General features: G+C 45.6%; 1 protein-coding gene across 4 annotated transcripts in view; it reads left to right on the top strand.

The window, feature by feature from the left end:
* LOC134945485 (SEC14-like protein 5) overlaps window positions 1-21,013 on the top strand; it is a 261,987-nt gene that overhangs the window by 133,930 nt on the left and 107,044 nt on the right. For 2 of the 4 annotated variants that reach the window (XM_063934806.1, XM_063934804.1), the window contains one exon: window positions 13,823-13,926. The exons of 1 other annotated variant lie outside the window; for it this stretch is intronic. The gene's annotated coding sequence lies outside the window, so the exon portion shown is untranslated. Of the gene's footprint in view, window positions 1-11,825; window positions 11,933-13,822; window positions 13,927-21,013 lie in introns of those variants that run through there. One more of the 4 variants, XM_063934805.1, reaches the window with a different exon arrangement.

Below are 21,013 nucleotides of genomic sequence, written 5' to 3'. Positions count from 1 at the left end.
TTTCTCCCCAGCTGCCCTCCTTCATGCACCTACCTCACTGATTCCTTCCCATATAAAATCCAACATACTCTTTCATGACACTTATAAAGCCTGGAAATCTATCAATAAACGATTGCACAGGAATTCCTCTAACTCCCCTTACACCACCTTTTGGGGCAACCCACAATTTCCTCCTGGTTTGGACGGCTGTGCTTACATGACGTGGAAAGAGAAGGGCATCTCGTGTATTCGAGATATCTTTGACCCTGGGGGTAAGATCTACTCTTTCTCTGCATTATCAGATAGATATGGTCTACCCAACTCCCAATTTTATATGTACCTCCAATCCCGTCATTTTGCACAGTCGTTACCACCTGGAATGGCCCTTGATACGGCCATTGACCCTCTTACCCCTCTCTTGCGTTTTAATCTGACCATAGGATATAGGCTGCGTAATTTATATTCTATTCTTATAGACTCAGGGAAAACACCCTTGCAAAATGCTCTCCACTCGCGCTGGCAGCGGGACATACCTGATTTCCCGGCTATGTCGATACTTATGTCCAAACTGTCCCCCACATTTAAATATTTAAAATCCGCAGCTTTGCAGGAAACGCACCTCAAATTCTTAAATAGAGCCTACATCTCCCCGAAACAGCATTCCTATTTCACCCTGGCCTCTACGGGTCGATGTTTTAAATGTGGGATGGCTGAGGTCACCTACTACCATAACTTCTGGGACTGCAGGAAAATAAGAACTTTCTGGGACAAGCTGATAAACCATGTTAATGATATCTTTTCAGTTCGAATCACCAAGCTCCCTACCGCATGTCTATTTTACTGCTTTTTAGATTGGGACCTGGGACCGCACAAACAGAAGATTATACCTGCCCTGACAGTTATCCTCACTATCGCTAAAAAATTAATCCTCACCCATTGGTTGCACAGACAATCTCCATCTATTACAGAAATGAGAACCTCTCTGCTAAACAACATATTTTACGAGCGACAGGCTCTAGTACCGGATATAGAGTCAGGGGCCCCTAGATTCTATGGGAAATGGGAAACTGTTATACAAAGCTTTGATAATGCCACTCAGCTCAGAATCCAGAAAATTTTCGAACCCACCACTTGGTATTTGTATAGACAGATTGACTAATGTTATTAACTATGCTAAGTTTGAAATGTGTTGAACCGGTAAATAATATCTACTTATCGCAGTCCACAGGACATATATCCAACCTGACAACCTTATGGTATAACTTTTCCTTTAGAGAATGATGCTGTATGTTGTCCTGTTTTCATGTCTTGTCCACCCCCCCCCTTCCCTTCCATCTCCCACCCCCTCTTTTTTCTTTCTTTCTCCTCTCATTTCTCTTCCCTCTACAATCTATACGAATTAGATTTTCTACCTAACCAATCTTCACTATAAAATAGAAAATTATTTGAAGAAGGGTTATTATCTCTTCACTTTCTGTTTTCTTTCTCCTTGTATGTAGTGGTCTCTCAGCTGCTAAGGGTCTATATGGTCAGATACTGAGGTTTATTACAAGTCTTTACTTCCACTAGATACCTTCATGTCTCTTTAATACCAGATCTCACATTTCACTAAGCAAAATGGTAACCCTAGACCAGCGGTGGCCAACCTGTGGCTCTTGAGCCGCATGAGGCTCTTTCTTTATTCAAATGTGGCTCCCGACACTCTACATCATGTGACCACAACAGATACAGAAACGCTGCACTCCAGCCAGACACGCAGCAGCACTACAGGGACTGAAAACTGAAGGAGCCAGATACTAGAGGCGAGACACCCACCAGCAAACAGAGGTCACATTAGGGACTGCTGCAATGGCATGAGTTGATGGGGGGGGGGGGGCTGTAGTGATACATGAGGGTGGGCTAGAGTGACACATGGCAGTGCTGGCTGGAGAGACACAGGAGGGTCCCAGCAGGAGTGACGTGGAAGGGTGCTGGAAGTAGTGACACATGGGGGAGCTGGCTGGAGTGACATAGGAGGGTGGTAGCAGGAGTGACACATGGAAGAGCTGGCTGGAGTGACAGAGGAGGGAGCTGGCTGGAGTGACACATGGGGGAGCTGGCTGGAGTGACACATGCAGGAGCTGACTGGAGTGACACATGGGAGAGCTGGCTGGAGTGACATAGGAGGGTGCTGGCTGGAGTGACACATGGGGGAGCTGGCTGGAGTGACACATGGGAGAGCTGGCTGGAGTGACATAGGAGGGTGCTGGCTGGAGTGACATAGGAGGGTGCTGGCTGGAGTGACACATGGGGGAGCTGGCTGGAGTGACACATGGGAGAGCTGGCTGGAGTGACACATGGTGGAGCTGGCTGGAGTGACACATGGGAGAGCTGGCTGGAGTGACATAGGAGGGTGCTGGCTGGAGTGACACATGGGGGAGCTGGCTGGAGTGACACATGGGGGAGTTGGCTGGAGTGACACATGGGGGAGCTGACTGGAGTGACATAGGAGGGTGGTATTAGGAGTGATACATGGGGGAGCTGGCTGGAGTGACACATGGGGGAGCTGGCTGGAGTGACACATGGGGGAGCTGGCTGGAGTGACACATGGGGGAGCTGGCTGGAGTGACACATGGGAGAGCTGGCTGGAGTGACACATGGGGGAGCTGGCTGGAGTGACACATGGGGGAGCTGGCTGGAGTGACACATGGGGGAGCTGGCTGGAGTGACACATGGGAGAGCTGGCAGGAGTGACACATGGGGGAGCTGGCTGGAGTGACACATGGGGGAGCTGACTGGAGTGACATAGGAGGGTGGTATTAGGAGTGGCACATGGGAGAGCTGGCTGGAGTGACACATGGGGGAGCTGGCTGGAGTGACACATGGGGGAGCTGACTGGAGTGACATAGGAGGGTGGTATTAGGAGTGACACATGGGAGAGCTGGCTGGAGTGACACATGGGGGAGCTGGCTGGAGTGACACATGGGAGAGCTGACTGGAGTGACAGAGGAGGGTGCTAGCTGGAGTGACACATGGGAGAGCTGACTGGAGTGACACATGGGGAAGCTGGCTGGAGTGACACATGGGAGAGCTGACTGGAGTGACACATGGGGGAGCTTGCTGGAGTGACACATGGGAGAGCTGACTGGAGTGACACATGGGAGAGCTGGCTGGAGTGACACATGGGGGAGCTGACTGGAGTGACACATGGGGGAGCTGACTGGAGTGACACATGGGAGAGCTGGCTGGAGTGACACATGGGAGAGCTGGCTGGAGTGACACATGGAAGAGCTGACTGGAGTGACACAGGAGGGAGCTGGCTGGAGTGACACATGAGCGAGCTGGCTGGAGTGACACATGGGAGAGCTGACTGGAGTGACAGAGGAGGGTGCTAGCAGGAGTGACACATGGGGAGCTGGCTGGAGTGACATATGGGAGAGCTGAAGTTTATTATGTGAAAGTGGCTTTTTCAATGGATTTGGCTTAAAATTTTTTATTTTATGTCCTTCTGGCTTTTTCAATGGATTTTACACCAGGGGTGTGGTCTAGCAGGCACAAGGCCACATTCCATTTTTGCATGCGCGCCATCGGCTCGATGTCGGCTCTTTGACGTACCCAAAAGGTTTTTTGGCTCTTTGTCACTGACTGGTTGGCCACCCCTGCCCTAGACAATAAGAGTGAAATATATCCTATGATATCATTTATTACCAAATTCTTACATGTACTATATGTAATTATGCATGTATTTTCCACATACCGAGACTTTATTGTATGACCCTGACCTACCTCGTATTTCTGTTATTTGTACCTCTCCACTATGAATCCAGACATGGAATTTTGTACATCTATCTCTATCTTTCTTCAATAAACATTGTTTTGAAAAAAAAAAAAATATATACCCCATAGAATTTGACGGCAGATAAGTACTGCTTGGCCCATCTAGTCTTCCCATTTACACATAAACACCAGGGTTCATTTTAGTTGGGAGCCAATTAACCCACTAGTCTCTGCAGTGTGTGTTTCCTCATTGCTTACATATCCAATTGGATTGCATATCGTCCCTCATTTTTATAAGGAGAGAGAGATGTCTCTGCCCCGACCCCTTTGCACTTGCGTGAACTTGAACTTGGTTTCTGTCTGGAACTTTGTGATCGCAACGCATGAGTCTTAAGAGCGCTGTTGTCACTGGGGGAATATTTCCAGCTCTTCCATTAAGCAGTACCGAGTACAAATGTCCTTGTTCAGAATATGTACCATTTCGAACATACATGTGAAACAGTCCATGCAACTTAATATGTACGTTTCTGGACACTGATACATGGGCACGCTGGCAGTGTCTCAGAGGTTCTGTGAAATTATGTGCTATGGAATGAGTCTCGGAACGCACTGGGCTTTTAGGTAAAGGATTTTTTTTAAGCCCTGGATAAAGTAGGATCAAGTGTATGAAATGTGATAAGTCTAAAAATGATGGGGTAGTCTAAGGAAATGTGATGGAACACCTTCAAGCGCACAAGGTGATAGGATGCATTTCTGCCTTTATTCTACATTTTTTGGTGATAAATGAATAAGTGTAATATGCACACACACAGAATGCAGATGATTGTGTCTCTCTCCCTCTACAAAAAAATCCATGTGCCGTCTTTTGTCATTATGGTGTCTGATTTGGCCGCAGAGGTTTGGTGACCAGAATAGACAATTTTATTTATATGGAAGTCCCACCTGCATAGCTAATGCATAGCCCGTTAATCCTGATTACATGGGCTACAGTGTTGATCAGTGTCGAGTAATCTTATGTTAGAGACTTCGATCCTGTATGCAGCTGTAATGTCTTTAGGATCTCAATTCCCGCACCCATGCTGCACGAGTACAGAGCTACGGAACTTCAGTAAACAACCGCTTCTGGGCCTTTGATTTCCAAAGCTACCAGTGGGCGTCTCAATACAAGTCCCGGCTGCTGCAGCATTTGCATATTTTCCCAAAGCCGCTGCGTACACGTTCAGGTATTACCGTATAACTCTGAATCAGGCCATAAGTACATCGGACGATCTTGTATCGTTGTCCACATGTCTTATATTGTTCCAAGGAGCTAGGCTGAAATCGCCACTGTTTCCTGGCTGCAAATTCTGTGCCTGCCCCACTCATCTGTTTTGGTGCAAGCATGTATTAACATAACGCAAATGTTCTGTGGGTACATATTGCGCCGGCCCTGCAACACAGCCGGTGGGCAATATATCTGTATTGTACTGTGTATACGGGCAATCTGCAGACCGCCCATACACTCACTGCAGAGGCCGCTGGTGACTGACATCATAACTGGATAGACACATGTAAATGGCCACCCAGTTCTGACATCAGGCATAAGACGTCAAGACAACAATCAATAAGTATGTATGCACTTACTGATTGTAAGATAGGTCAGCGGATTGGCTGTATGGCTGATCCAACAGCCTGGTGTGTACCTAGCATTAGGTACATTGTGGGTCATTCCGAGTTGTTCGCTCGCTAGCTGTTTTTAGCAGCCGTACAAACACTATGCCGCCTCCTACCGGGAGTGTATGTTAGCTTAGCAGAAGTGCAAACGAAAGAATCGCAGAGCAACTACAAATTTATTTTGTGCCGTTTTAGACTGTTCAGTTCCTGTTTTGACGTCACGAACACGCCCTGCGTTCGGCCAGCCACGCCTGCGTTTTCCCAGGCACGCCTGCGTTTTTTCGAACACTCCCTGAAAACGGTCAGTTGACACCCAGAAACGCCCCTTTCCTGTCAATCACTCCGCGGCAGCAGTACGACTGAAAAGCTTCGCTAGACCTTGTGTGAAACTACATCGACCGTTGTGAAAGTACGTCGCGCGTGCGCGTTGCGCCGCATACGCAGAAGTGCCTATGGTGTTTGGGGCCCATTTATCATTAATCTTATATTCAGTGTGATCTTGGCATGATATTAGCGCCCAGAATCATATTGCAGTATGCAATTACATTGACGGAATGTTTGATTGGGCACCCACAGGCAGTGTCGGACTGGGGCTCGAAGGTCCCACCGGGGGAATGCAGTGGTATGGACCCAAGTTTAGGGGTGTGGCCAGTCCCCAGAGGGGCTGTTTTATTTATATATTTTTATATACATACAGTGGGGCAAAAAAGTATTTGGACAGCCACCAATTGTGCAAGTTGACCCACTTAAAAAGATGAGAGAGGTCTGTAATTTCCATCATAGGTACACTTCAACTGTGAGAGACAGAATCTAAAAAAAAAGAACAGGAAATCACATTGTATGATTTTTAAACAATTTATTTGTATATTCTTGTGGAAAATAAATATTTGGACAATCAAAAAGTTTAACTCAATACTTTGTAATATAACCTTGGTTGGCAATTACAGAGGTCAAACGTTTCCTGTAGTTCTTGACCAGGTTTGCACACACTGTAGCAGGTATTTTGGCCCACTCTTCCATGCAGATCTTCTCTAGATCTGTCATGTTTTGGGGCTGTCGCCGGGCAACACGGACTTTCAACTCCCTTCACAGATTTTCTATTGGGTTGAGGTCTGGAGACTCCAGGACCTTGAAATGCTTCTTACGGAGCCACTCCTCAGTTGTCATTAAGGAGAGAAGGCAGACACACAGGTCCAGAACCCTGCACTATCCCTCTTCCACACCATACTATAAATGGTATCCGTTCACATGGTCGACCATGTTATGGTCGACAGTCATTAGGTCGACCACTATTGGTCGACATTGACATGGTCGACATGGACACATGGTCGACACATGAAAATGGTCGACACATGAAAGGTCGACACATGAAAAGGTCGACATGAGTTTTTTAACTTTTTTTTCTTTTGGGGAACTTTTCCATACTTTACGATCCACGTGGACTACGATTGGAACGGTAATCTGTGCCGAGCGAATCGGTAGCGGAGCGAAGGCACCATGCCCGAAGCATGGCGAGCGAAGCGAGCCATGTGAGGGGACGCGGTGCACTAATTGGGGTTCCCAGTCACTTTACGCAAAAAACGACACCAAAAAAGTAAAAAAAAATCATGTCGACCTTTTCATGTGTCGACCTTTCATGTGTCGACCATTTTCATGTGTCGACCATGTGTCCATGTCGACCATGTCAATGTCGACCAATAGTGGTCGACCTAATGACTGTCGACCATAACATGGTCGACCATTCATACCGGAACCACTATAAATAACAGTGGAAATATCTCAATTGACTAAACTGTCAAAGTCAGAAAAATATCACGATGCACACTGCCATATTTGCACCTCACACAGGTCTGCGCTGCGCATGCGTGCGCTCTCCCGTGCGTGCGCATACTCGCTGTTGCGGGCACCCGCGGGCGCGCGGTATGTGCATTTACGGTAGAGTTCATGTGTTCGTAGCGTGCGACTCAATCGTTACATATTTTCACTATATAATGTATTTTGTAGATCATGGTCCCTTTGATAGATTCTGAAAGTTTGGTTAATGTAGAATGTTCATGAACAGAGAAATCCCCCTTTGTTTGATACGAAGGGTCAGACAGGAGTAATACAGTGGTGTTTAGTATCCATCGGAAGAGTTTTTAATTAGCAATATTCCGGTGTTGGTTTGAAGCGGATTAATCGCTCGTGCGAATAGTTATGGACATAAGAAGTTTATGAACATTTACTGTATTTGCACTTACTTATCCATGCGGCGGGAAACCCAGTTTCCCTCCCACCTGAGCTGTTGGAAATAGTCACGGCCCACCTGTATGAATCAACCTATGACCTTTTGTTATAATGCGAGGAGGAATTCCTGTGTCCAATGAACAATGAGATTGTAGGGACCATTGAATTGTATTGTGTGTGGGGCATAAATAGACAAGCCGATCACATCCAGCACTCACTCTTCAACGGTTATCATTGCTGAAAATCGGGAGCTGGATGTCCAGAGGCGCATGCGATCGTTTCCTTTGTGCGTAAGTTTTCTCCGCAATCATATTGTCTTTCTTGTTGTTATGGGCCATCTCTCTCTCTCTCTCTCTCTCTCTCTCTCTTCTCCTCTTTCTCTCGTAATCCCTTAAACGTAATAGTATTGTATTGTATTTCATGTGTAGTTATCTGGTTAGGTAGTCTATGTTATATTGTAGTGTATGACTTGTATTGTATTAATTCTTTTGCAAGTATAGCATTCATAATATATATATTAGGCGTTGGACCCTAAGCACGGTATCTGTGTATTTCTTATAGTGTTAAGTATTCTCAGAGCGTCGGTGACGCTCAAACAGCTTTTAAGTTAATAAGGTTACACTGTGTTGCATCTACACCCTATCTCTACACTAAGGTTTTACAGCATATTTCATTGTTTATGGTTTAGATATAAAGGTTTAACATTGTGAGCGTCTGCGCCGCTCGTGATCTCCTCATGGTCTCGAGCGTCCGCTACGCTGATAGCGTAGCATTACGGTAGTCGCTCACCTATAAGTGTGCCCGATACCAACAGCGTATTCTCGTGAGCGTCTGTATCGCTCGAGCAGCCCGCTCCCGATACAGCGCCCGTTACGCTATAGTGAACCATTACGTTAGTCAGCAGCCAATAACGTGCCTGCCTGTGATCTCTTGGCCGTGAGCGAACGTGACGCTTGAGCGTCTCGACCACGGCTAAGCGATTGTTACGCAACGAGCGTACCCTTACGGTACTTCATACGTAAATAGCGTACAGTGTTCTTAGACCTCATAAAGGGTTTTATATAAGATAAATATTTAGCTTTATCAAAACGAATATTATATGGTATAGGAGATATCCTCAAAAACCATATTCATAGGATTTAACTCTGATTGGAGAGGTGAATTGGTGAAGAATCCTTGAGGAAAACTACCAGAGAGCAGTGGAAGTAACACCACAGGCGTATTTGGGTGGGCACTACTGACACCCCAAAAAATCTGGTACGTGGGTCCGCCCATTCATTGGGACTCCATACGTTTGAATAACCCCATTCATATTAATATAACTGAATCTGACAATACTTCACTATATCGCTTTCTTTTCTATTTTTTGGGTAAAATCGTGTGAATTGGAGTGGGGAATCGTTGTCGAACTAAGAATATACTCACCTGAGCCTAGCACGTCTGAAGATTGAATATTGCCCTAGTAACCCAGGGAGCGCACCACAGCAAACTTGACTGTATAAACTATAAAGTAACTGATGTATAATTTAAGTGCACAGTCTGGAACCTGATCCCTAGAGGAGGTGGTGGGGACCCACCAGGCAGTAGGGCCCACCGGGGTTTCCCCATGTGCCCCTGTGGGCCAGTCCAACCCTGCCTGCAGGTACACATGCTGACTGCAGATGCACAACAGCCATTTTTGGGGAGGGTTCCTCTTGCCTTGATACACTTTTCCTGTGGTTTGGTGATAGCGCAGTTCCTGTTATCCTTGTTAGTGATGCCTGATTTAATAGTCACACTTTACATGAAGAAACTGGTCACCTTCTGAGATTCATTAGATTGTAAGCTTGTGAGCAGGGCCCTCTTACCTCTTTGTCTGTCTGTTACTATTACCCAGTCATGTTTTGCTCCCAAGTGTACAGTGCAATGGAATATGCTGGCGCTATATAAGTAAATGTTAATAAATTAGTGAGTTTGGTGCCTTCTTTGGTTGTCTAACAATGTAGATCCTAGAAGTCCCTCAGACGTCCATCTTCCTCCCTCACAATTCATTCATATATTTTCCCCTCCATTAAACATTTACTGTAAGTTTTCTTGAATCTTCTGCTTTTGGTCGCAAACTTTGTCAGTCTGTAGATTCTGTTCAATACACGTATTTAAAGCATGACTTGGCATTCTCTTATAGGCCCTACACACATGCCGATTTTTTTGAAAGATATGAACGATCTCGTTCATAAATGAACGAGAACTCGTTCATATCTTTCAGTGTGGAGGCTCCAGCGATGAACGATGCGCGGTCCCGCGCTCGTTCATCGCTGGTCCCCCGTCGGCTGTACATGCAGGCCAATATGGACGATCTCGTCCATATTTGCCTGCACTTCAATGGAGCTGCGTGACGGGGGGAGTGAAGAAACTTCACTCCCCCCGTCACTGCCCCCCCGCCGCCGGGTCGCTCGTCGGCCGTATCCGCCGTCGGGCAGCTCGGCGGCGGATCGGCATGTCTGTAGGGCCCATAAGTCCCATCCCATTCGTGCTGCTACGTATGCTCCCATATGTGAGTTGCTGCCCGGGATGACAGGAAAAAGTATTTAATCAACTATAATTTTCCTTTCCTGATCCATTTACCATGCAGCGTTCACCAGCCTATCCCATGCTAGAGCATAGGTGAAATTTAGCTGAAAACTCTAGATTTGCTACTACGTTTCCCTGTCCTAGTGGCAGATAGATGTATTAATTAACCCATCATGATTGCTGCAAGGCAAGATGACCGGAAAAGGAAAAATATAAATATTTCTTTTAACTGAAATATGCAAATGAATTGCTAAAAAGCATACGGTATGGAAAAGATACAATATATTCATCGATGCATAGCTGCAGGAGTAGCTGCTTGCACACCGGTGCACTTTCCCTGGCTTGTGATGGGACGCTCTGCATTCAGCCTCTTCCAGATATACAGCGCGGTACCAGCAGGAGCAAGAACAGGTTCACCTGATTGCTGCAGATGTTGAGGGACCTGCCGGAATAGGCGATTGTTTATTATTTAGGATCTGGGAGAGAGTGCGCACACTTCCACAAAGAACGGGACTGAGGAGGAGAATTATCAAACCTTCTAAAGAGGTCAAATGGAGGTGTTGCCCATAGCAACCAATCAGACTCTAGCTATCATATATCTGGTACATTCTATTAACTGATAGCTGGAATCTTATTGGTTACTTATGGGCAGCACCTCCTCCTTAGCCACACTACATGTACATGGGGTCTGATTCAGTAAATACCTGCCCTGTGGAAGTCTGCCTACGCCTTGTGAAAATCTGTGCGTACACCGGTCAGCCTCAAATCCGTTTGCAACTCACTCACCATCTAATGTTTTTTTCCAGTTTGTGCGTAGCCCAGGACTTGCTCCTCAAGTGCGATAGCAGCAGGCTGTTCGGGGCCGGAGCTGATGTCACACACCCTCCCTGAAAACTCTTGGGGACGCCTGCGTTTTTCCTGACACTCCCAGAAAACGGGCAGTTACCACCCACAAGTGCCCACTTCCTGCCAATCAACTTGCGTACGCCTAGCGATAATTTTTTTTGCTGGATTCTTTTGCAGATTGGCCTTGCGCCTGCGCATTACGATCCGTACGCATGCACAGTTGATCGATAATCTGCTGCCTTGCAAAATTGCACAACAGCGATCAGGTTTGAATTGGGCCCATGGATACATAACATGGGGGGATATGGATGTGGAAGCAATCGGTAATCACCAGCCCACTTTCCCTTTCCTATAAAATAAACACCCGCTCATTGCTAAATTTAAAGGGCATTAGTAAGTGGGACATATCCAAACTGACTTTCCCTCCTAAATCAGAGCAGTTGGGTGGTATCAGTAATGTGATGTCTCACATTGATGTTTAACTTGCTGAATTCCACCCCAGACAGAGAATGAACCTTTAGCGACAGGTCTGAAAACTATCTGCAGGATGCAGCTTCCAGCATCAAGGGGTGACTGTAGTGAGCAGGGCCCTGTAGCAGCACAGACAATTCTGTCCCCGAAATAGCCGTCCAGTGTCAGGCCGGCGTTGGCTGAGCCTCGCTCCCCTCTTAGCGTATAGGTATCTGGGAAAACGAGTCACATTACCGCCTCCTGTTACACTGCCCTGTTCCCAGCTCTTGTTGCAGCTTTGGCACAGCCGCAGCCTCCGTATCTATTTCATTCACTGTAGTAATATTGTAGATGTACAGTTTGCCCCCTGTGATCATCTCGAATCCTTATCTGCGGCTGTCTGATCTGGAAAAATCTCCTTGGTCCGACAAGTGGAACTTCCTCAGAACAGGGAGAATAGGATTCTGTACATGTAAGCAATGCTGTGCCTGCACAGTGCATACAGCCAGTTGTTTGGGGTTAGATATGGTTTGACTATTACAGTAACTTTGCACAGGGCGCTCTAGGGACGCCAGGTTTAGCTTCTCCATATATCACAGAAATCTATGTAACGACAGCTGGGCTCCTATAATATAGGAATAATGGCATTGTGACCCACATAATCACAGTCTCCAAACACCGTGCAGTGCAATTTCTCTATTGCTGTGTATTAGATGGAATTCTTCGTATCTGTTACTACCAGCTGCACAGTACAACTCCTGATTCTGTTTGTATTACGCCATTCTCACTGGATGTAATCCGTTTTATACTAACCCGTATTTACAATAGGATTGTCTTGGGAATTGTCTTCAACTGTTGGGAATGTTTCACTTCCTGCATATGATCAGCCTGCCCGTGTATATTTATTAACAGGCTACATGGTTTTAAATGTAGGTACTGTAACTTTATGGGGAACAGACTATATCCAATCCTTTTACATTTTATTTCTAAACTTTATTTATTATTATTATTATTATTATTATTATTATTCTGGGTACACCATATTTTACATCCCTTCTATATCATTTGCTAAGGGGTAAAATAAAAATAGCATTACCCCCTTATAATATTCATGTTACTGTGTTTACAGACCTTTTATTAAATGACTGATTTATTACGCCACATCAGACAAGGTGAAAACTATCTTGTTTAAAGGGAATAGAGAGAGACTAGAGAAAAAATTTATTAAGTGTATAAATAATGAAAAAATATATAATATAGACCCCTCTCTCTCTCTCTCTCTCTATCTATCTATCTATATATATATATATATATATATATATATATATATATTAGATGAGGATAACACTCTTTTACATAATTATTGTTTTTTTACTTATTGGGATATGTGTAAAATAGAATGGTGTCATCTAAGAGTTTTGTTCCTCCGTTGGTACTTTTTTGGAGTGCTATAGATTATTCCACGTGGTGATTGATGTCTTGACATGTAACATTTGATAATGAATGAATATGTTCTAACATTGGTGAGCGTGCTAAGGGTAATTTGTAGCAACCAGCCAGATGCTACCTTTCCTAGTTTAACACTTAATGTACCAAAACTAATCGTGGTTGGCTGCTGCGGGTTATTGTACTTACCAGTGTAGGTAAATAGCCCCCTGCCTCTGAGACCACCACAGGGTGACCTATGTTTATGGGCACCTCGAGTGAAACCTTATTTGCATATATAAATTCACACAAATAATCATTTAAGTTGCTTTTGATTATTTTTAATAATGTAATCCACAAGGGATTTTTTTTATTTTTTTACCAGTTTAATTTTTATTGAAAGATTTTGTCCAGATACAGAGATCATGAAAGGCATATAACAGATAGAAGGTAAATCTTCAAGGCATGTAGAATGAAAAAACAATAACATAAAGTGAGATCTGTACATAAGCCATGCAATGACTCATATAATACAAATAGAAGGAAATCTAGAGTATTTAAAAGATTTTGTTTCTTTTTAGATTAAACTTTTAAGCATGCGTTATTGATTTTATGCATTTCTTTGTAGTAGAGGTAGACAGTCTGTGCTTCTCGGGCCATTGTGGAACTGCAAGGCCCAGCATGTCCTTATACATTACCATACCCTACAACATTTTACACATAAAAATCGGTACAAATTAGGAAAGCCACGCCCCTTTTCCTATACTTTCAATGGAAGTTTGGAGAGCCAAAAATCGGTACAGACCATAAAAAAAAGGTACTGTACCTGCCAAAAACGTACAGTTGGAGGGTATGCATTACCTGGAGAGCCACAAGTCTTAAAATATGAGGACGGTACTGATTTTGTTGCTGAACAGTCTCTGTTCCCTCATTTTAGAGTGTACAGAAGGAACTGCAAGTGTGAACAGATCTCAGATCCAGCTCCATGTAATTCTGCGTTGCTGATCACCTGAGGACGTAAGAGATCCCCTCTCCAGCAAGGTACCGGCTGTCCCTACGTTTCTCTAGTGATGCATTGGCAAAGGCTTAGACCGTCTTCCATTCTTCTTATGTCTGCCTGTGTGTAGAGACAAATGTAGAATCCCCTATGACTAATAGCACAGTTCTGCCACTGATTTCCAGGGACAGTCCCAGCTTTTAAGTATTTGTCCCTGTTTTCAGTATTGATCAACTACACTACAGAACTCCTCTTCCTGTGTATTCTATGTCATTTGTAACATCTATTGTTATTATCCGGTTAATATTTATCATCGGGGTATATTTAAAATACAAAAAGTATATCTGTATATTGGTAGAACCCTGGTTCTCCTCCTCACTGGTTTGTGTGGAATAACTGGCTTACATACCAGTGTATGTGCAGTACTTGTGGCATTGTATCATTCCAGAAGTTTTAAGGGGCTACGTAATTAGCTTCGATCTTTTGGAAGCTAATTAATTCACCCCACTGAATATTCAATTGCGGGCCGTTTTGAAGGCATTTCGTGCCAATGGCGAATAATGTCTCAAAATCATCTAAAATGGCCGGCGCTTTTGACAGAAAACACATGGATTCGCCGATCCACATGTTTTCCGCCCCTGCCACATTTTTTGCCTAGGCGAAAATCCGGCCCTGCTATTGTATAGGGCGAATCTTCATTCACCCTAAAATTAGCGAAAAACTGAGCTAATTGCATACACCCTTAGTTTCTCAACACGTGGTGCCACTGGTGGGCAATTTACTGATTAGGTGTTCAACACTTTGAATAGAAGGGTTGAGTGTCACAAGAATGGGTCACCGCTGGGTCGTCCCTAATTTTTGTGATCTGAGGCTTTGGGGGGCATGCAATTAGCTCCGTTTTTTTTGCCTAGGCAAAAAACAAGCTTTTCACTATTTTTAGGGTGAATGGGGATTTACCCTGTGCAATAGCAGGGCCGATTTTCCGCCTAGGCCAGGCATGTCCAAACTGCGGCACTCCAGCTGTTGTGAAACTACATGTCCCAGCATGCCCTGACACAGTTTTGCTGTCAGAGAATGCTAAAGCTGTGTCAGGGCACGCTGGGATGTGTAGTTTCTCTACAGCTGGAGGGCCTCAGTTTGGACATGCCCGGCCTAGGCGAACCATTGGCAGGAGCGAAAAACATGTGGAACGGCGGATCTTGATTTTGAGGCATTTTTCGCCTTTTCACTTAGAACAAAACGGTGGAAAGGTATAGTCAAAAATGCCTTAAAAAAAAAAAAAAAGGGTGAAAACAGCCCACAATTGAATACCCATGGAGTTGAATTCAACAGCTCCGAAGTGATCAGAGCTAATTGCATACCCCCCTATATTGATACTTGCCAACTTCTTAATAATGCCAGATCCCTTAGGCAGGTGGGAGGTATGGAGGGCCTGGTACGGTGAGCCGAATCATCGCAGCCTGCCCTCTGCTGCTCAGTGCCACAGTGTGGTGCTCGGTCATGATGAGGCGATTCACTGTGAATTGCTTCATAAGTCCAGACCTGCCCAGTTCACTGTCGAGGTAAGTTGAACAATGGGGGACTGGTTTACTCTCTCGGAGTTTAGGAAAGCTCTATGAATAGGCTTACCTTACTGTCCCTTTAAACCGGGACACTCGTGAATTACACAGGTTCTGTGGCTGATTAAAACCAGGTGAAATTCAGGCTTTAAGTCAACAGCCACAGAACCTGTATAATTCATGAGTGTAGACAAACAGTGGCAGTTGCTCTGTCATTCCTGGAGATAATTATATCAGGTGCTAGAAAGGGGGAGGGGTCACAGACAGGCTCGGACTGGCCTACAGGGGTACATGGGAAACCACCGGTAGGCCCCTCTGCCTGGAGGGCCCTCCTCCTCTAGGGATCAGGTTCTAGACTGTGCACTTGAATTATATATTATACATATGTTACCTTATACTGTACAGGATTATGATGTATTCTCTACAGTACATTGCTGTCATTAATCTGGCACATTAGTCCAGACCAGGTACTCTCTAATGGTTAGCCGATCCTGTGTGGTGGCTGGCCACACCCCCTTTGTAGGCTGGCCACACCTCTAATCATGGGACCCTACCACTGCATACAGAGAGGGGGGATGCTTTTTGCCCCCCTGGTATCCCCCCAGCACACTAAAAATTTTTACCTGTAACCATACCTGAACCTATATGGTACTAAAAGTTAGCTCTCTGTCTGGATGTGTTTTAGTATGAGCCTTTATCATGAGGCCTTACTCTAGTCAAATCACGTGGCCCTATGGGAGCACTGCTATTATGTAGTATTAGGACTGCTGATATCGAAGAGGCCTTGGCGCGGCTCAGCAGCTAAACATGTCTTTGCAAACACGTGTGACCAATTCTCTGAAATTCTATAACCAGATATGTTCAGGTATGGTTACAGGTACATTTTTTGAGTGTGCTGGGGGGATACCAGGATGGGGAAAAAGCACTCCCTCCCCCCCTCTCTGTCTGCTAATTCAGGAGTGTCCCAGTTTAAAGTATGGTAAGACTATCTATGACGTACTGAAGTCTCCCATATGTTCTGGGAGAGTAGCCAACTATGGGCTGCATGCTATATGAATGTTGGCAAAATATGAGTAGTGGTGCAACAAAGCTGCTCTACATTTCTGGAACCCCTCCGCCCTGCTCTGCTATCTAGAGAGGTTTGGCAACTGTTACAGTACCTGCTGTCAGGTGTTATATATTGAATAACAGCGTTCAGTATCCCCTGATCAGCACCAAGAATACAACACCATAATGCACAGCTATAATAAGACTAAATAAACAATATAACTGCGGCAAGTCTTTCACTATGAAGGGGATTAAATTAAATATCTCTTAATTGCCAACACAGGCCCAATGGTGCCAATTTGTTTGCTAGAGGGAAAATAAAAAAGTTCCTTTATTCCGTACTCCTACACGTTTCTTTTGGAGGGCTATGTACGGAGAACTGCACAAAACAGACATGACTGCAAGCAGTTCGGCTTTGAATGTGTCAGGGCAGGTCCCTGCCAGCCTCCCACTGGCTCCAGAGACTTTGGGAGACAACAGCACAAGGAGCAGTTGTTTTGGTTCTCAAACGGGCCATTGTCCCAGTACTGTGTGCAGATGGATATAGGACCTCCCACGGCACGCTCCCGAATAAACAGGTACCGCTGAGTGTGTAGTAAAGCAGCACTTGTTATTATTAATGGGGTTAACGGTGTAATTATTCTACGTTGTAATTATTCTACGTTGGAGAATAACATATCAGGTTGCCTATGTCATTTCACTTACAGGACACCTGACACTGTGGTGGATCTTCTTTTCTAGCTACGTAGAGAATAATGTGTTGAAGTCTAAAACATCCGGCGGCCATAGAAAAATCTGCTTTAACTCTGCTGTACGTATAAGGGCCTATAGATATTGGCCAAACTCCATAGGTTTATGGAGTAAGGTGGTCATTCCGAGTTGATCGCAGCCAGCAACTTTTTGCTGCTGCTGTGATCAACTAGTACACGCCTATAGGGGAGTGTATTTTAGCTTAGCAGGGCTGCGATCGCTTGTGCAGTCGTGCTAAGCTAAAAAAAATTCAAGCAAATGTAGACTAAGCCTGGACATACTTACCCTGTGCGATGATCTCTGCGATGCTGGGGCCGGCTTTGACGTCAGACACCCGCCCTCCGTTCTGTTGGACACGCCTGCATTTTCTTCTTCACTCCCCGAAAACGGTCTCCAACGGTCCGGATCCGCCCAGGTACGCCTTCTTTCTGTCAATTTTCTTTGCGGTCGGCTCTGCGACCGCTTCCTTCATAGGACGCGACTTAAACCGGCGACCCCTGTCGCCGAGCAACGTCGCGCACGCGCAGTGCGGCCGCCGTGCATGCGCATTCTGGACCCGTTCGCACCACAGCGACTAACAGCTGCGTGCGAACGGGTCAGAATGACCCCCCTAAGATGCACAGGGGAGGCGTTGGGTGAAGTGAGGGGCTCCCTTGCAGAGTACAGAGCAGGCCCAATGTACCAATTTGCTCTGTGACCTTTAATGAGACAGAGGGGCAGACATGGCGCATTTGTAAAGGGGCTCCTCGCTGTGCCGATGAGCACACAAAAAAAGACCTGAATTTCTTGTTCTCAAGAAAACCAGAGAGCTAAAAAGTTCCCACTGCCGATATTTGGGGATAATGTTATATCCACAGACACGACCACTAATCATTTCTTCCTAAAGCCACCGCAGAGAATTTAATGAGGCGGGAACACAGAAGGGTCTTTTCTGTAAATAGAATTTGGTATATTTTAGTTGCAGTGTCCCTATAAAAAAAACCTTACATTGAAAAATTGCCATGGCAGGGTCAGTACAGACTTATGTGACAGGTGCGTAAGACCTCTGGGATACAGGAACGAAGGAGGAATGCTGTGTGACTGGAACATTAGCATGGCTGCAGGTGATGCATTCGTCAAAGAAGGTCTTCCTCATTCCATTTCAGCCCCCCAGAGCTCAGTTGCAGCACTACTAGGACCAAGAGCGTGTTAGGAGACCGAGAGCGTGTTAGGAGACCAAGCTGCAATAGATGCATAGATGTTACCTTGGAAATAATTCATTTCATAGGCAATAAAAAAAAATCATGGTAGCTCCAGTAAATGTGGGAAGTACAAAGTGAGGACAGGAATGTCAAAGTTTACTTGTGGTAGATATTTAAGGGATGATTTAATTAGGGGCGAGCAGTGCAAAGTGCTACTGCAGTATGTGGAAATGATCCCATCTCACCCCTCACTTAGGTATTTTTGTACGTAGCCCTGTGATGCTGCCAATAGAAATCTGTGATTGCCGCACCTGTGAGCTGGTTCACGTCTAATTGAATTGACACCTTATTAGCGTTTCTCATTTTGGTTTCAGACATCTGGAGCTGTGCGACAAAGCACACACAAAGTGTAACTTGTGCTCGCTTGTACACACTAATGAGTATACCAGTGACATCCCAAAGTGCGAGTTCCTCCCCAAAGTCACTGTAATGGTGCCCATACACTTGTGCGATGCCCCACGACGCCACAACGCGGGGCATCGCACCGGCAGTTCAGGTGCGATTTCATCGCACCGGAACTGCCAAAGTGACTATCATGCGATAGATCGCATGGTAATCACGTGATGGGCACATCACTTCCGAGTGGGAGTGGCCTCTGGCGGGTGCCCATCGCGCATCGCAGTGCGACATATCGCATGTGTTTTAAAAACACATTCGATTGCACTGCAATAAATATTAAGTGCAGCACTTACTATATTGCAACGCGATATTCGAGCGGCGTGCCCGCGCATCGCGTCGCAGGGTGCTCAATATGTGCATACAATCATGCGATCGATCGCACAGATGCGATCGAAATCCAAGGATTGTATGCCATATTGTACAAGTGTATGGGCTACATAAGATAGATTGCCTGGATTCTCAGTTCCGTCATTTTGTTCCTAGGGCCTCATTCAGACCTGATCGCTGGGCTGCAAATTTGCAGAATTCTGCGATCAGAGAGTCGCCGCCCAGGGAGAGTGAAAACCCGCCCCGTGCAAGTGTGCGACTGCATGTGTACGCCGTGCAAAAACTTCCCCAGACTGTGGACAGCTGAAAATCCATTCGCAACTCACTCACCATCAAATGATTTCTCCAGTCTATGCAGTGTGTGCGCAGCCCAGGACTTACTCCTACAGTGCGATGAGAACAGGCTGAGCGTGGACGGAGCTGACGTCACACACACGCCCTGAAAACGCTTGGGAACGCCTGTGTTTTTCCTGACACTCCCTGAAAACGGGCAGTTACCATCCACAAATGTCCGCTTCCTGTCAATCACCTTGGGAGCGAAAGTTTTGCACCATCCTGCGCAGTCATTCGATAATATGCCGCTGTGCGACTTCGCACAACAGCGATCAGGTCTGAATCGGGCCCTTAGTGAAGAGACTTCCCATGTGCTCACATGACTGACTACCAGTGTAATGTGCAAGACTTTATAGTCTGATATACTGTAGTGGAATTAGCATGTGCCATGGCTCATAGCAATCAGTAGCTCACACGTTGGGAGGAATGAAAGGAAATGTGGGATTGTCTACTGCTCTTATGTCTGATCCAGGAGGACCTAGTTGCTTGTTCCCCAGGTTCCCATCTCTTTCAAGAACTTCCCAGTGTCGTACATGTAAACCCCCCAGGGTGAGATGTTCACATCAGAGCAGGAAGAGAGGAAAGGTGTTTGTTCTTCCCAGCGGCATGGCCTGGCCTTCAGAGCATTTATATTGTGTTTATGCTTCCTAATGACAGCTCGTAGCTGAGAAAACCCAATACTGAAACGTATTAGAGAGCTGTGTACTGGAAGTTGGGACCAGGGCCGTCTGTTTCCAGGAGTGAAGTATCCACACCCAGTATAACTGGCCTGGAGATGATGTTTGTCATGGCGAAGATGAAAGTTTGGGTACAGTCTATTATATAGTAGTCAAACACTCAAGTTTCCATTGAAGACAGATTACCATCTAAGCTTTTAGCTAGAAAGCTGATGGGCCAGAAAGCCTAGAATGGTCATTAGCGACCTCAGCCAGTAGCCATCAAGTTCAACAGTTATCTCCATGTCTCCCTCTGAGGTGCCTTCTCTTGCTTATTTTGGAACTTGTCTCAACTCCAGATCATCTTCCTTTTCCTGCTCAGTCTATATCTTCCCCAGTGACAGATTGAAGTACGTGCCATGTATTCTATACTGTATGTAGTTCCACAATGGCTTCTAGGGCTATGGGGTCTATTTACTAAGCATTGGATGGAGATAAAGTGCATGGAGATAAAGTACCAGCCAATCAGCTCCTAACTGTCATTTTCTCTAACGTCCTAGTGGATGCTGGGGACTCCGTCAGGACCATGGGGATTAGCGGCTCCGCAGGAGACAGGGCACAAAAATAAAGCTTTAGGATCAGGTGGTGTGCACTGGCTCCTCCCCCTATGACCCTCCTCCAAGCCTCAGTTAGGTTTTTGTGCCCGTCCGAGCAGGGTGCAATCTAGGTGGCTCTCCTAAAGAGCTGCTTAGAAAAAGTTTTTAGGTTTTTTATTTTTAGTGAGTCCTGCTGGCAACATGCTCACTGCATCGAGGGACT

Source organism: Pseudophryne corroboree, chromosome 7 (assembly GCF_028390025.1).
Source record: "Pseudophryne corroboree isolate aPseCor3 chromosome 7, aPseCor3.hap2, whole genome shotgun sequence".
In the NCBI taxonomy this organism is placed as follows: domain Eukaryota; kingdom Metazoa; phylum Chordata; class Amphibia; order Anura; family Myobatrachidae; genus Pseudophryne; species Pseudophryne corroboree.
Note: the sequence above shows the minus strand (reverse complement) of the source record. Positions and strands in the feature narration are given on the sequence as shown.